The following is a 13,331-nucleotide window of genomic DNA, read 5'->3' as shown; positions in this document are numbered from 1 at the left end:
AAGGGAATCATTTTTCTTCATATTGCCCTAAAGCAGTGTTTCCCAAAGTGTGGTACACGTACCCCCAGGGGTACGGGAACAGTTTAGCGAGGGTACGCGTCCTTATGCGAAATATCTAGCAATAAACGAAAATTTCAAACAAACTTATTTAAAAACAAAGCTAGCCATGAAAATTTACGATTACGTATTTTTCTATTTGCTACTTTTTGCGGAGTTTGCAGTGAATAATTAGTGGTGTCAACAGCCAGTTGTGATTTTTAACTTTTGTGCAATTTTTTTTTATAGTAAAAAATACACTCATTTTTTTATTAGTGGTACACAGCATTACGAAAAATTAGAAAGGGTACACAAAAGTCATAAGTTTGGGAAACACTGCCCTAAAGTAAAGAGAAGCTACCCTCCCTGAAATTCGCTATTCTTGTTTCCTTAGCAGCAGACGGCCTCAGATTTAGTGGCGGGGGGAGTTCTTACCGTAAACAAACTATAATTCAAAGAGGGGTAAAACACTCGTCGCTCACTTCAATGTATAACTAGCAGCAAGATTAGATTTTTTTTTCAATTTAACCCGAACACCTGTTTAGACCAACTAATGAACAGGACCCTTTTGAAGTGACCACCTATTGTATCCTTTTCTTAACTGAAAAACGAAAATTTCATTTCAGTTAGTTGAGCATTTCTCCAAAATAAACAAATTTTTTTCATTTCAGTACCTCTTCTTCATGCAACTAGGCAGGGACAAAAAACAAAGAATGTCAGTTTAAACGGGGAAGTTTAACATTAGTTGCATACAAAATGATTTGGTTCCATTCGTGTAAGCTTGTTATTCGATTATCCGACATGTAATTAAGTGGACATGACGCAAGAAAGTTCCAATCCGTTTTTCGCTCGAACGGTTTGTAATATAATGTTTTAATGTGAACAGTAACCTTCGTGCGACGAATTATTAGTATGCCAAATTTCATTGCTCTCTGTCGGATGGTTTAGTCCAGGGGTGGCAAACCTTTATGTCTCAACGTGCAATTTTTTCTAAAAAAATGTTTAATGAACTAGTTAATGTATAGTTTGTCTAAAGTAAAAACTCGCCTAGCCATTTGTCAAGACCCTGGGCGGTGACTATGGTAACGAGGTCTAACTATTTCAAGGGATGTGGGGTCATTGCTTAGGACAGATTTTGGCTAAGATTCAGCGAGAGTAAGAGGACTTTTTTTCCAGTCTATTGTGTTAGCCCTAGAGTGAAGAGAAGCTACCTTCCCTCCCCCCCCAATGCCCTCCTGTGTTAACATTGTTCGTCAATTCGGACATTAACAGGGCAGATTTGTTGGCCTCTCTTACAAGGGCACCATATTAGGTGGGCCAACGTTGCTCCCACAGTAAGGGCAGATAGTACAGAGAAGAAAAGAACATCCATGCCTTGCCCGGGATTCGATCCCAGAACCTTTCTGGTGCAAAGGCAGTTCCCTAACCCCTCCACAGGCCGGTCGGCTAGCTACCTTCCCTGGAATACACTATTCTTGTATCCATAGCAGCAGACGGCCTCAGACCATGTGGCGGGGGGAGTTCTTAGCTTAGACAAACTATAAATACTCTGTTAAATTCTGCATCCATTTATAATTTCATTCATGTTTTTAAAATATAGGAAAAAACAAGTGAGTGCGAGCGAAAAGGACACATAGCCTCTAACATAATTGGATATAAATAGGAGAACAGATTTTAAATTATCTTAAGTTAAAGCTAGACGCCCGGTGGCTGAGTGGTAGTGCTTTGCGCTCCCGTGCCACCGGTCCTGGGTTCGATCCTCAGGCCGGGCAAGGTTGACTCAGCCTTTCATCCCTTAAGTGGGTAGACAAATGAGTACCAAGCATGCTTGGGAACTAAACACTTGGGGTTCCGCGTTCGGCTGACCACCTAACTGGAACATCAGCACCTGTACCCTAGAGCCCAATGTCAAGAAAACTGAGATGGGCCCAGTAGGCCTTGGCCCCCTAGGGGCTGTCGCGCCACTGAGTTTAGTTTAAGTTAAAGCTACATTTTTTTCCTTCGGCGTAATTTAGTTAAGCTAAGATTATAAGAAGTAAAATTATGACCGCGGCAGTACCTATAGAGTGGGGGGAGTCTCTCCCCCCTCCCTATATATATATATATGTGTGTGTGTAACATAAAGCGCTTCAACTAATCTTTTTATGTTATTCCTTTGTCGAAGTCTTTTTCTTAATTTACTATTCTAAACTAAACACTCTTGCACTTTAATATTCACATCCTGTCTTGTAATCTACTTTTGGTTACTCGAGTAACAGTTTTGATTTTCCCCCTTATTTGAACTGTGAGAATGACTTTTTCACTCGCCTTATTTAAAATATAGATTTTGTTTTATAACCGTCGTTGAACAGCCGACCCAATTTTAGGTTTACGACTCCTAATGTTCAACTCTGTAACCTTGTAATTTTGAACAAATTCAGAAGACAAGGAAATTTTTGTTTCAGTACCCTCAGAGGTATTGATTTGTTATAGGAACATGGAGGACTTTGCAACTCGATAGATTTAACTTGCATCAGTCACCATTTACTACACGGGCAGTCTTCGGCCGGCTGTGGATGAACCCACGAACTCTTGGGCATGGGTTCAGTGCCCTACTATCCAGGCCTATAATAGATAGATTTTATTTTATTTTATATCCGTCGTAGAACAGCTGATCCAATTTTTGAGTTTACGACTCCTAATGTTCAACTCTGTAACCTTGTAATTTTGAACAAATTCAGAAGACAAGGAAATTTTTGTTTCAGTACCCTCAGAGGTATTGATTTGTTATAGGAACATGGAGGACTTTGCAACTCGATAGATTTAACTTGCATCAGTCACCATTTACTACACGGGCAGTCTTCGGCCGGCTGTGGATGAACCCACGAACTCTTGGGCATGGGTTCAGTGCCCTACTATCCAGGCCTATAATAGATAGATTTTATTTTATTTTATATCCGTCGTAGAACAGCTGATCCAATTTTTGAGTTTACGACCACTAATGTTCAACTTCGTAGTTTTGTAATTTTATAATTAAAAACTGGAAAGTTCCGCCTCTTGTTTACGTTGCTGATCAACCCTCATGGTTGCTTCTCATTAATCATTGCGGATTAAGAGAAAAAAACCTTTTATTTCCATAAATTACGATCGAATTGCTATTTACATTTTGAAGATGACTAAATTTAGACAAAACAATAAAATTGGTACCAATCAATAAAATTGGAACATCCTGTAGAGTTAATACTCAGTGAAGATGGAACCAAGGGAAAGAGTATTCGCCTCCGAATGAGGTGAACCAGATTCGAATCCCAATAATGGCTGGTCGATACGAATTCCGCACCCGGCTTGCACCTATTACAGTGTTGATGCAAAATATCCTCCACGGTAGACGGATTATAGGATTTCGTGGTTTTTTTCTTCGTGTAACGCAAACGCGGGTTAGTTTCAATAAAATTTTTTTCCCAAAACTTGATCCAAGAGTTCCCTTGTCTTCTGGATTGGGTACAAAATTACAAGGCGACGTTGTTGAGCATTGGTAACAGTAAACCCAAAATTGGGTCGGCTGTTGAACGACGATTATGAAATAAAATAAAAACCACGCGCTCCAATCACAATATTTTTCAGTAATATCCCGATTTTTTTTTTTTTTTTTTGAGAGTCAGATTTAAAGCTCTTAAATATCATTACTTAAACTGCATAACATATTTGAGTTTGGATGGAGTTGGATGACTGCATTCAAATCATCCTATTACAATCATTGTTGTCGAAACTGGTTGTCGTAATAATTTCATTTAAAAACAATAAAAGGTTTCAACTTAACAGGGCATTTCATTAAAGTTCAACCTTAATGTATATTTTTAAAATCCTTGATGAAATTTAAGTAAAAAAACGAGTGCACACATTAAGGGTCATAAATTAATATTTAGGCAAGGGAAAAAAAATCAAAATTTAATGAATCACGACTGATGAAGGTGGGATTGACTAAAAACTTGTGATTACTAGAGAAAACAAAACTTAGAAGGCGATTAAAACTTAACACGTTCGTGTGTCATCGGCCATTTAAACTGGTTTTCTATATTTCATACCGCTTATTTACCAATTAATTTAACTGATACGATGAAGTTGTCATTTTTTCTCCTCTATGAAATATCAATTTGCAGCTTTTACAACGTGTTAGATGTAATTACAGAACACCCTGTATGATATACAGTATTTTACGTGATTATTAATTAGGTAATTTTCACAATCAAATTTAAATTTTAATAAGATAAATAGCTTTTCTAATACCTAAAATTTAAAAATATCATTTTTTAACTTCTTGTAATTACTACGTCTCTTCAAAATTATGTTGAAAAATTATGATGTTAAGAATGATATAAAATGTTTCATACCTTTTAAAATACACTTCTTTTTATAATCATTAATGAATAAAATACAAATAATATTTAATTCTTAAAGGAACTTCAACATTAGTTTTGGAGAAATAAATTTTACTGTAATGTGAAAATATTTTTAAATTCTTGAATTTAACTTCATAGATACGACGGAAATGCGAATTGTCATAGCATTTGTTCTCATATTTTCGAACGCTCTTTAGAATGAGCTATTGTAAAAAGTTGCATAGATTTTACGAAAAAAAGAACAACTTAGTGTTCAAACGATATTGAGGAGCATTTAGAATGTCGAAGGCACTCTGGAAAAAAAAAAGTAAATAAATAAAATTCTGCTGCTTTTATCCTTGTGTTTCATACTAGGTTTATCAGGCATGTTGCAAATATTGATGAGCTTTCTTTAATATCATTGATGTTTGGAACAGTGTAGTCGATTCTGGTAATGCTGTCATTAAACTATAACTGAAATTTCATCTAGAAAGAGTCAGTCCAATTTGAGCTTTATCCTAAGCACACTTCTCTTCAAATACAATTAATTCATATATAAAACGTAGCAAATCAAAATTGAAACGTTATTTATTGATTACCAGTTAACCTCACTATTTTCCTTAGTAATAAGCAATGAAAACTCACCACTCATGCTCTAAGGAAAATCTTTTTCAATGGTGCATTAGAGTTCAAACAGCGATTTTACAAATAAACAATTAAAAATAAATAATAAAAAGTACTGTTAAATTAATGGGGTATGCCTTTTTATTCTATGCATGAATCATGGGGATAAGTATAGGCTTACTGTTTGCGGGTTGCAGCCCAAGGATAGTCAAAGGGTCATCTAAGAACTGACAAAAATAAATAAAATAAAAAAAGCTATATTCAATAATTTTTTTGAAAAAAATGTCAAAATTCCAAAACAGTATGAGAAAGAGCCTTAGTGCAGATTATACATAAAATGCCAATTCTATACATGCAAATAAAATAAAAATTATATATATATATTTTTTTCATGAGTAAAAAATTAACTAAATATTTAACAAATCTCATTTTCTGTATTAAATTTATGAAAATTTATTTTAGCCATGATAAAAAAATGAAGAAAAAAAATTATATATGTGTAACATGTTATGAAAAAATGAAACTTTACTTTACTTGTAGCTTTTTTTTAAGACTATGTACAAAAGCAGCTTCTTTTTTATATTAGGTTTTATTTCATACCAAACTTTGAGTACATTAACATTGATGCAAATGGTAAATAAATTAAGAATTTAATATACTTTTTATGACCATTTAAACTGTAGTTGATTTAGACTAAGAAGAAATAATACACTTCTCCATTTGATTACAAAACAAGAAATTATTATTTTAGGCTATAAAGTAGCAGTAACCATGTAAGCATAAACACTGTTAATTCAAATAATAAAAAACAATTTAATTCTATTTACTTAAGCTGATTTGAAATGAGATCCACAATCCCTTAAGATGTTCTTTGGTCTCTTTATGTTTCTAAACAAAGCATAAAAAATAAATGCCCTTTTAACATAAAACGATAGTTGTACTGTAAAAAAAATTTCTTCCTTCATGTTTCAGCATTCATACATAACTTTTTCAGAAAAAAAAATCTATATATATATGCTAGCAACATTTAGACCAATTTAAATTAGATATTCATTCAACACAAAACAATCCTATAAAAAACTTTTATGAAATAAAAATTAGAGTAAATTATTTTCACTTTTTAATATTGTGTTCAATAAACAAATTTTGTGTATTATAAAATCATATTATGATTGTGAGAAATAGAGACACTTTTTTGAAAAGCCACACAATCTCCGGTACACAAAAAAATATATGAAAACAGACACGAAAGCCACACATCAATTAAAACGAAAATGTATTAAAATTCATCTGAAAGTAAGATCCAGTCAGTGGTGTTACAGCCTTTAGAACTGCTCTTAGAAGATATTAGAGGGTATGTTGTAATTTTACAGTACAACCAATGGTGTATACGATGTATTTTAGATGTAAATATAAACTACGAAGAAGTTAAGATACGTTTTCTACAGCCTCGTGGACCCTCACTGTCATACTCGTACCCACAGAAGCCTTTGATATTGAAAGTAAATAAATCACAGATCATTTAGAAGGTTGAAGTACTAACAACAACAGGTTAAGATTTTTTCATACCGTCTAATGAGATAAAAATAATTAACAAAAAAATAGCACTACATCATTCCTAACTATTTCATAAAATTTTATAATGCTTATATGTTTAAAAAATTACTAATTCTGTTCATAACATATTGTAACAGAGTTAATAATCATAATTTAAAAAAATATTTTCTATGAAATAAATGTTATTTATAACTTGTAACTATTTCACATATTTTTTGCATATCAAAAGGTAAACCATTTTTTAATAAGAAAAATATAATACACTTGCTAAAAATAAAAATGTTATTTTCGATACATTTTAGGAGACAAAAGTATGGGATAAATACTACTTTTGATATGAATGATCATTGATTTATATATTGGTTTAAGAATTTTAGGCTTTTTACTCAGTTTTCCATGTATATTGTATGAAATGTCTTAAAGGGGAAAAAAGTTGTACAGCATACCACTTTCAATTAATAAAAATTTTGGTTTGCAATAATTAATGTTTTTTTTTTTTTTTTAAATTTCAATTTCTATGCTACAAATTTGAAAGGTGTAGAAGAATGTTGTAATAAAAAAAAAATATTTCTTTCATAATTCTTTGAGACCACATATCACAGGTCAAATCAGGTTGCTTTGAAAGTTGACCTAGCCTCAGAAAGTCATATAAGGTATCAAATGAAAGGTTTATTGCAATGGTGTTTCAAATCTTTTTTTAAACACCATTTACTCTATTCTAAAGTAAAAAAAAAGTAACTTATAAAATAAAAGTTCTTAAAGTAACTTTTCTTAAGTAAAAAAAAAAATACAGTTATTTATATGTATGCAAGTTAGTGGTTTTTTCAGTGAAAATTTTATTTTTTCAAGTGTTTATAACTTGGGCAAATTTCAAATTAAAAACTGTTTGAATGGTTTACTTTATCATGCGTGCATGTTCCACCAAATTTCATTAAAATAGTAGGGGGGTCAGTTCAAAAGTGATTGATATATTGTTTAATGACTCATTATGAAATTTTTCCTTTGCTAATATTTCTTTCTACTTATTATATAATATAATTCAAATTTTAAAGGATCTTTTTGATTGATAGTTTCTAAATCAAAAAATAAAAAATTTTACTCTTATATGCTTCAAATATAGATTTTTATATATTTATTATTTGATTGTTACAAAATTGTTTTTCTAATAAAGCAGTGGTAAGTTTAAAAAAAGCAACATTTTTATACTAGCCACTTGATGCACATTTGACCTAACTCTTAATACACAGCAGTAAATAATATGTAATAAAAAATCTAATCTATCATCATAAAAGTAAGTAGTCAACTATTCGAAAATAAATTTCATGTAACATGATTTTTTTTCATTTCCAATATTATTGCTTATCATGATGTGCTTAGATTCACAAATATATTATTACTTTTCATTACTTCCAAATAAATATATAATAATTGATAACCACATAAAAATTTTACCGATAATTTTTCTCTTGCCATAGTTTTATAACTAACGATAATTTTATTTTATTAAAACTGCGGGTTACATATTCATTTATAAAATGTTAGAAGTAGAAACACTTTTAATGTCGAATAAACATAATATATAAACACTTAAACATAAATTTGAACTTTACTCCAGAATTATTTTTTATGTTACAATTATAATGCTTAATAATTAAGTACAAATGTTAGGAAATATGCATAGGATGATTAGACATTACATGGCATAATTATTCTTTTAATTTAGATCCGAATTTTCTTTTCCTTACAACAGAACGTAAGAAAATTATATAAATATTGCAGCTAAGCTTTTATAAGAGAATACTTAATTTAAAAGTATTTAAGAGCACCCCCCGTTAACATACTCTTAATATCAAAATGACATACTTTTATTTAAAAACAAATAATAAACATAGCAAAGAAAACATTCATTTTTATTGTTACATTTATAAATATCTAAAAATTCGAAAACATTTTCGCCTAATTTCTTTTTTAAACACAAATCCCTTTTTCTCCAGTGTCTGTTTACGAAATAAATGTAAACACAATCCATCAATGAACCAATTGTTTCATCACACCAAATACGAGATTACGCGAGAACACAGACAGGCGTGCACAAAATTATTGAAATTTTTATTTTAATTCACAATAAACGCGATAACTTCCCAAATTCTTGCAACCATGAGTGATAGTCAACAGCCAATCACAATGCGAAAAGCCCATTGATCCGACGTTATCATTTCCTTGTTGCCATTCTGTAGTAGAAACTATGGTTTAAAATTAGTTACCAATTCCTTAAACGCACTGTCTTGGCTGACCGCCCTCTTATAACCCTAAACTTTGGCGATCTGGTGAAATGGGTGATTGCCAAACGAAATCTATCGCCAACTGCTTGGATGCCCGCATTTTGAACGTGATTGAAAATGGCGAAAATGTTTGAGCTGGAAAGATGTAACGAATACGCTAGGAAATACATATTTTTTACTACAATATTTTTATTCATGCAAAGTGATTTCTAGATACTGGACATTAGTATTGCAGCGCTTGCTGAATTAATATAAAATAGCTCTTGGTGTTGACATTTTTACTGGCTAGCATTGCATATTGCAGGTATCATTTTCATCACTTTTCTTAGCATTATTGTCGGATCTGTGTTTTTATTTAAAGCAAGAATTTTTGTTGTTAATTATAAAGATTATTTTTGTGTGTGTGTGTGTGTGTATTGAATATTATTTGAAAGGAAATATGAATGACAAATAAGTTATAACTGTAATAAAACAAGGTTGGATGGAAACCACTTTTTTGTTTCTTATGAGTAAAAGGTTAAATTAATAATATTTTGCACCGTGATTTTAAGGTACGCATTAAAATTATCAACTTTTCTTGTATGAATATGCTTTAGTGGTATTAAAATAAAAATATTGATTCACATTTTTTTCATTGTTGGTTTTAAAAATTAGTTTACATGTGTTAAAGTTCTCTGTTTACATATTTTATTATTTGTTTGATGCTTCTATGATTACATTACTACTATAAATGATTTTTTTAAAATTTAGAATAATATTGAAAAGCACAAGTTGTATTGTAACACAAATTGTGCTTCGTGATTTGTATATTCAGTTGCAATGCTTCTAGTTTAGTTCTAGGTTGTTATCATCATCAGTTACATATGGAAATAAGGCTTCTGCATTTACTGAATTTCTCACAGTTCTGACCTGAGTATTGTCACGACTACCAGGTCAGTCTTGTTGAAAATCCAGTTTTGATCCTTCAGTACCTACAGAAATAGAAATCTAGGTGAACCAAATGAATGTTATGAAGAAAACTGATTGGATTAGTATACATTTTAATTTGTTTTAATGATGTAGTTAATAGTACTAGGGTAAATTAGAGTTAATATATTATATATAGTATACATTTCTTATTATTTGTGAGATTCTGCTTATTAAACATTACTATAAGTGACATTTTGAAAATTGATATTATAGTTTGGAATAATACGAAAGGAGTAGAATAAAATTTTGATGGTTGATAGGAAGCACAAATATGTAACACTTGTAATGTAATGATGTGTTGTTTTGTTATAGGTTGACTTTCTTATCAACTCATAAAACACATTATTTTAAAGCTCCTTCAACAACCTCAGTGTGCCTGTATGTCTGAAGTGGGAGTTATGTGTAATTTGTTAAATTACTTCTGTGTATTGAATTTTCTTGAATGTTATTTGAAAGGAAAAAGGAGTGACAAATGAGTTATAACTTTAATAATACAAGGTTGGAAGGAAACCACTTTTAAATTTCGTATGAGGAAAAGGTTAAATTAATAATATTTTGCACCGTGATTTTAAAATACCCAATAAAATTATCAACTTTTTTTGCATGAATATGCTTAAATGGTATTCAAATAAAAATATTGATTCCCATTTTATTATATTGTTGGTTTTAAAACTTAGTTTACATGTGTTAAAGTTCTCTGTTTACATATTTTATTATTTGTTTGATGCTGCTATGATAACATTAGAATAATAGATAATGATTTAGAATAATATTGAAAAGCACAAGTTGTATTGTAACACAAATTGTGCTTCGTGTTATGTATATTCAGTTGCAATGCTTTTAGTTTTGTTCTAGGTTGTCATCATCATCAGTTACATGTGGAAATAAGGCTCCTGCATTGACTGAATTTTTCACAGTTCTGACCTGAGTATTGTTACGACTGCCAGGTCAGTCTTGTTGAAAATCCAGTTTTGGTCCCTCAGTACAGAAATAGATATTTCTAGGTGACCCAAATGAATGTTATGAAGAAAGCTGATTGGACTAGTATACATTTTGACTACTTGAAAGTAATGTTGATTAAAATAATGTTTTGAACATTTTAATTTGTTTTAATGATATAGTTAATAGTACTTGGGTAAATTTGAGTTAATAAAGTATATAGTAGCATTTTTTTATATCATCCTTTTTTTTATATTGTGATTGATTAACTCAACACCTTAGTACATTATCTCTCTCTTCTAATAATAAATGTTTTTAAAAAAGTTAATTAAAAAATTTTAAAGCGCAGAATATAGAAGTGATGGAAATATAAATATTATTCTATTATAAACTTAATAACTAGAGTTGATTTGTTATAAAAAGCAATGGAAAAAAAACAATTTTTTTTTCGGGTTTACCCTGATCTCAGTGTAAAATCATTGAGATCTAGTCATATGGCTCTGTTTTCCTCTACCCCTATAATGGCTCTGGTATTGCAATATAAATAGTATTTTAGAATGTTTTGTTTCATTTTATTACATAAAGTGTCTTAACATTAAAAAGAAATACCAGCACTTTTGTAATTTCAAACATGATTGTTCTAAACTGTTGTCAAATTTTTGTCATTTTGTTTTCAAATTTTTGTAGCATGCCTATCATATTTATATCTTGTAATCTAAAACTTTCAAAAGTTAAATAGGCGCCTAATAAATATTTAGAATTATGAATGAAATGTATGACTGTCACTCACATCGAAAAGTATTACTTTTGGTATTTTATTTATCTTAACTGCTTTTAAAGAGCTCCTGTAAAAGAAGAATTTTACATTTTGTTCATAGACTAAAAATTTTATTTATTTAATTTGTAAAATGTACTGGATTTTTCTTATAATGTAGGTAGCTGTGGTATTTTTGATCCAAATGTATGTCTAAATTGTTTTCATTTTATAATAAATAAATGATTTTTCTACTGACTTAGTCTCTCTCTCTTCCTTTTTTTTTTCTCTTTGTGTTTACTAAAAAAAAATTTATAAAATGAAGAGGAATACTACTTTTAAACATAAATTGAATTTTTCTAAATATACTTAAAAGCTTAACTTCATAACTAATTAAATTAAGTTTTATAAAAGTAATCATAATTGAAATACACTATGAAAATTAAATTATAACAGAACATTTCATGCACCAAAACATGTAACTGCTTTATAGTAGTACATAATCAGGGCTCAAAGTAATCCTTAATTTCCTTTAAAAAAATAAGATAAAGAAAGTATTCTTAATTATTAAACATTTCCATAGATGTCCCGAAATTTTTGTGATTTTAAAATTTTGTTGAAATTAATAGGGAGAAAAATTACTATTTATCTAAAAAAATATTGAAGAAATTTCATGAAACAAAATAAATAACAAAATGAACTACGAAGTCTTCATAGCTCTCAAGTACGATATTAATCTACTTCCAGTATTAGAGACAATTACTCTTAAATTGATAGCATATTCGATGTGTGAGAGGAATATAGAAAAATCTCTTACCTCACTACTCCCATCATACTCTACTGTTTCTCAAAAGAAAATCCTCGTATTTTGCTACAACTTAACGATTTTCTATATTTAGGCAATTTTATTCTCTCTTTTGTGAGAAAGAAAACACATTTTTAAGAAATATTTCTTTTTTCACTTAAGTACAGGAACTACTAAAACTATTAACAATTGAATATCTGCGAATTCATGTTAGCATTGTACAGTGGACCAAAAAAAAAAATAATTATAATAATAATAACTTTCCCTCATAACCACCCTCAATAACTTTCGTTCTAATGATCTGATTTTCACATACTAAGTGTCAATCTTAATGGTTCCTGAGGGTGACCTCATATATGAAAATTATTTAGTGCTAACTATTAAGTTTCGAAATCGGACACAGAAACGTACTTTCTCTGAATAAAAAAATTTTTTTTTTGCATATTTGGATATTTATCCGTTTGTTTATAAATTATTCATAATTTTAATTCGGTTTTTTATAAGTACTGAATGGTCAATACTTTACTGTAGGTAAAATTTTACAACTCATCATAGGCCTTAAAAACCAAATTACTTTTAGGCAAACTATAAAAAATAATAGGCTCCATGAACTTTTATTTTACAAAAAAATCTGAAATGTAGTTTAACATAAATTTACAAAAAAATAGAGGGTTCGTTTAAAGAGTTAATAATGCAAATAGTTTTGAGAAACTAATTTTTTTTTGCAACAATACATGAAAAATTTAAAAATAAAATCAGATGCTGATTACAATTTAATACACTTAAGTAATAAGGAATTTATTTCGAAATATATATCTTTAAATTACGAATTTTCAACTTAAAAATACAATTTATTTGCCTCAAATGCCATGTTCTAGCTGTATAATACGACATATTCAATACCCAACTAATTTCTGTGATGGATTTTCCATTTTTATATAGTGCCACTATTTTTTCTTTTAGAATGTATGAGCAGTGGAACATTATTTTCTCTACTAAAATTAAAT

General features: G+C 29.9%; 1 protein-coding gene and 1 long non-coding RNA gene across 3 annotated transcripts in view; one reads left to right on the top strand and one right to left on the bottom strand.

Annotated features, from left to right (window-relative positions):
* The window catches only part of LOC107443255 (transmembrane channel-like protein 5), a 127,215-nt gene that overhangs the window by 8,945 nt on the left and 104,939 nt on the right, over positions 1-13,331 (top strand). The window lies entirely within an intron of this gene.
* On the bottom strand, positions 8,425-12,808 carry LOC147810142 (uncharacterized). Its single transcript, XR_015432915.1, has 2 exons — positions 12,337-12,808; positions 8,425-9,828 (listed from the first exon to the last, which is right to left on the bottom strand). It is a non-coding gene; the product is annotated as an uncharacterized LOC147810142 (long non-coding RNA).

The sequence above is a fragment of the Parasteatoda tepidariorum genome, chromosome 4 (genome assembly GCF_982258835.1).
Source record: "Parasteatoda tepidariorum strain Cologne lab strain chromosome 4, Ptep-v5.0, whole genome shotgun sequence".
Classification (NCBI taxonomy): Eukaryota; Metazoa; Arthropoda; class Arachnida; order Araneae; family Theridiidae; genus Parasteatoda; species Parasteatoda tepidariorum.
The sequence above is the reverse complement of the archived record's forward strand: the minus strand, read 5'-3'. Positions and strand labels throughout refer to the sequence as shown.